Here is a 4,215-nt window from a genome sequence, read left to right as displayed (position 1 = left end):
CCTCTTGCTGGTACCCAATTCAAAAGAAGTTCATTGAGGACGTCATATGACATTAAACCTTCAAAAATAATAGCTTTAAAAATTTCACCAAATCAATATGCCGTCTATATCTTTATGCTAATATTTCTTCCTGGTATTCAGTTTAAAGCAAGTGCAAGGAAAAATTCATTTACAATTAAATCTTTACAATATATGGATCTGAAAATTGCAATTTCAGAACTAATGGGTTTATAAATTTATACTCGTTCCTCTTCCTGGTATTCAATTCAAAAGAAGCCCAAAGAAATGTCATTCAAAATCAAATCTTTACAATATATGAATCTGAAAATTGCAATTCCAAAACTAAAGGGTCTATAAATTTATGCTCGTTCCTCTTCCTGGTATTCAATTCAAAAGAAGCCCAAGGAAATGTCATTCAAAATCAAATTTTTACAATATACGGAGATAAAAATCGCACCATACTAAAACTGTTGTATTCTATATAAATTTATGCTCATACCTCTTGGTGGTACTGAGTTCAAAAGCAATCCAATGAAAGTGTCATTTAAAATCAAGTCTTCACAATATACAGTTCTAATGATGTTAAATTTTGGTATAGTCTAAAATCCTGTTATATGTCTCACTAACGAAATGTGTGTGTTTTATTCTAAAAATGGTAAATATCTGAAAATTAAAGTAGTTTTACTTTAATACTAAAACAATGAAGTCTTTACACGGAAAATTGAAATAATAAATAAAATCCAAATAACGTTTATGGTGTTTATGGTACTTGTCTTTGAAACTTCTGAAAACATCTCATTAATTGGAACTAAAGGATAGAAAACGGTTCATGCTGAGACTAAGAAAGCTATTTTTCATTATAATTAACCTTATGTTTTCAAATATTTTATTAAAAAAAAATTACAACTACTTTGGTGGCACATTCAATATAAAATGAAATGCTAATACTAACCAATTCATTATATGAATTAGCCTCATATAAGTACAGCTAACTGCCAATTAGGGTTAAAGAAAGAAAAATAAAAAATTGTTTCATTATTAACACAAAAAAGAACCATTTTTAATATAATAGAAATCAATATACATAAAATCTGTGCTTTTATGGTACTTCAACAAAAATAAATAATCGAGAAAAACAACAGAATTAAAGTAACTGCGGGCAGATGTGCAACATCTATTCAAATCAAGATATAACCAAAGGAAAACGAACTGAACTGCCATAGCATTTTACCGCAAAGAAGAACACAGATAAGATCGCAGTGTGGCAGTTTGGGCCACATTAACTAGTAAACCAACTGCAAAAACAACTATAATCGTAACAGAAACAGCACAGAGCACTGCAGTAATAACAAATATTAAACATCAACAATGGAGACAGTTCTAATCTCTAATCTAAGCGATCACCCGCCATAATTTCTTTAAAAGGAACGAAAAAATACTCGTGTAGATGCAGTTAGCCAGCCACATATAAGAACAATATTTTGCTTTTACATTATTACAAAAGAAAAATTATTTACGGAGGTGTGCCCGTTTTAATGTTGGATTGAATTAGACAAACCTTTCGCTTGGTAAATACTTATACGGCATTAAACTTACAGGATATCTTCATATAAAAGCACTTCACCCAAATGCACCAAACAGAGTCTTAGTTCAAGGGAATTAAAAACGTCCAAGTCCATTTGTATAAAATCAGAGCTGCTGTTGTTTTGATATCACAGCAAATAAACCCATGGCCTGAAACTTTCTATAGATGTGTGCCTCTAAATGCTACTTCGTATGCTGCACGTCTTATGCACGCTGCAGTTTTTTTCAGCACATAGAGCAACTAAGTTTTGGGGGCACTTGGACTAGCCATCACGTTAAATATATTTTTTTGTGGTCATGTAGCTATTAAAGTACTAAATTATGTTGAATTACGTTGCTTTTTTTGTAAAAGTAAACATGCATTTACCATGTAATCGCTGACGTTAAACAAAAGAAGCGCACTCAAATAAACAAAAATCTTCTTTAAGCTAAACAAAAAAATCATAGCAAAATTACTAAAAAACTAAATTTTCAACTTCTGGCTAAAACTTCTGGTAAAAGCAAAGAAAGTACTCATCTTCTAAATTTTATATTACTTTTTTTTATAAAGATTTGCCTGCTGCTTCATGCAGTTGCGCCCGAACGTTCTACCTAAAAGATCATTTATCATTATCGCATTTTTGCAATCTATCAACGCTTACTACTGCAAATTAATTTTCAAAATCAAACTAAATATTCTTGGCATACACTTGACTAAGCTTGGCTTAGCACAACGTGTGTATACAATAAATTGTGGCAACATGCTGCGCTGTCTGATGTTGCCGATACAAAGCAGAGATTATATCGGTTAAGTGGTTAAACTTTTGTGTAATTATGGCAGTTAATTTGACAGTTTCGAAAGGATATCTAGTCTTGTGCTTTGCACTCCTCTATTTTTAAAAATAATTAAAAAAATATTACTATAAGCAATTATAAGGCAAAAATATATAATGCAAATGTACTATATATATATACATTTCTTAACATTTTAATAAAAAGGTTTTTCGAATAGTAGTGAACTACAACAACAAAAATTAATTTTATATTATTTTAATTAAATGAATATCCTCAAAAAATTATTTACGAATAAACAAATACAAGAATTATTTCCAAAACCACTGATGATGGGTATTTGGCAATGCTCGAAACAGCTGTATTGTCAGCCAAAAATTCAATTAATTAAAATAATATAAAAAATAAATTTTTGTTGTTGTAGTTCACTACTGTTCGAAAAAACTTGTTTATAAAATAATTTAAATATAAAAAATTGTTTTCACTAATTGAAATATTCTTATAATATTATTTATTTGAATAAATTTCGATAATTTCCCTTTTGGGAAATATATTTTGCAATGTTGCATTTGACATTTTTTGGTGTAATTTCCCTTAATTTATTCTTAACTATTCAAAACCACGAAAATACGGATATATCATGTTTCCACTGCAGCTAAAACTACTAATGTTAATGACCCTTCAGACCCTGGATTGATGACAAAAAAGGTTATGTATGTTATCATTGCTCCATTTAAATACAACTGAAATAGTTTATGCTGTTCATTCTATGTTCTAGTGGGACCCAGAGGTATTTAATATTTTTATACATGAAAACTAAAGATTTTGACAAGATCATCTACTCATTCGTTAAGATTCTCTGTGTTTTAGTGACTTTTTGCTAGTATTGCTTTTAATGTATTGTGAAGTGATCGGCTAGACTTAATATCTAATATTTAATTTTAATACCTATATATTCATTTGATAAGTAATAGTTCTAAAATTTTATGCCGCAACTGATCTACAATACTATTAAATGCCAACTACTGTAAAGCGAACATTTTTTAATGTAAAATACTATCAAGAAAGAAATAAAATCAATGTACGGATATATAAAGTAACTATAATTAATGGTTTAAGCATTTTGCATATTTTATGTGATTTCCGTTTTAATTTACTTGCAGCTTTAGATCATGTCGATCAATCGGTTTGCCCTTAGACTTCCTGAAAATATTGTAATAACAACATGCTTTGTTTAACACATACTTGAGAACTTAAGTTTTTGTTTACAATAATAATTGTTTATAGCAAAAAAAAAAAATAATATTATTAAGAATTTCACATATTTTTTGGAAAGTATCTAATCTTAGATCTTGATACTTTGTGCTCATTATACAATTATCAAGTTTGTTACAAAAAATATTCACCTAGCTGTTAGCTGAAATTGTCAATTGAATAATAAAATACTAAGCAGCACAGTTGATATGGAGAGGAGATGCATCCGCTGCGTGTTTGTCTGCAATTCATATGTTCCCACAATAGTAACTACCAATATTTTCCACCTGTTGCCTTAAAGATAACTAAACGCAGATAAAACGTACTAACGCTTTACTATTTTCCTTATATTAAAATTCATGGAAAACAAATTTCTACGCATAAGCATAAACTATATAATCTCTTAGCAACAATACTAACAACAAACAACGATAACAATATCAGCAACAGCAACAGTAATAGTAACAACAACAGCAATCATAGCAACAACAGAACACATTGCAACAATTCGAATAGTTAAGGCACTAAAGGAAGAGTGGTTCGTCGCATCCGTTGTATGGAATACGTATAGTTTTGTTGTTGTTGTAGTTGTTGTATGTATCTGTT

The sequence above is a fragment of the Teleopsis dalmanni genome, chromosome 2, assembly GCF_002237135.1.
Source record: "Teleopsis dalmanni isolate 2A chromosome 2, ASM223713v2, whole genome shotgun sequence".
Classification (NCBI taxonomy): Eukaryota; Metazoa; Arthropoda; class Insecta; order Diptera; family Diopsidae; genus Teleopsis; species Teleopsis dalmanni.
The sequence above is the reverse complement of the archived record's forward strand: the minus strand, read 5'-3'. Positions refer to the sequence as shown.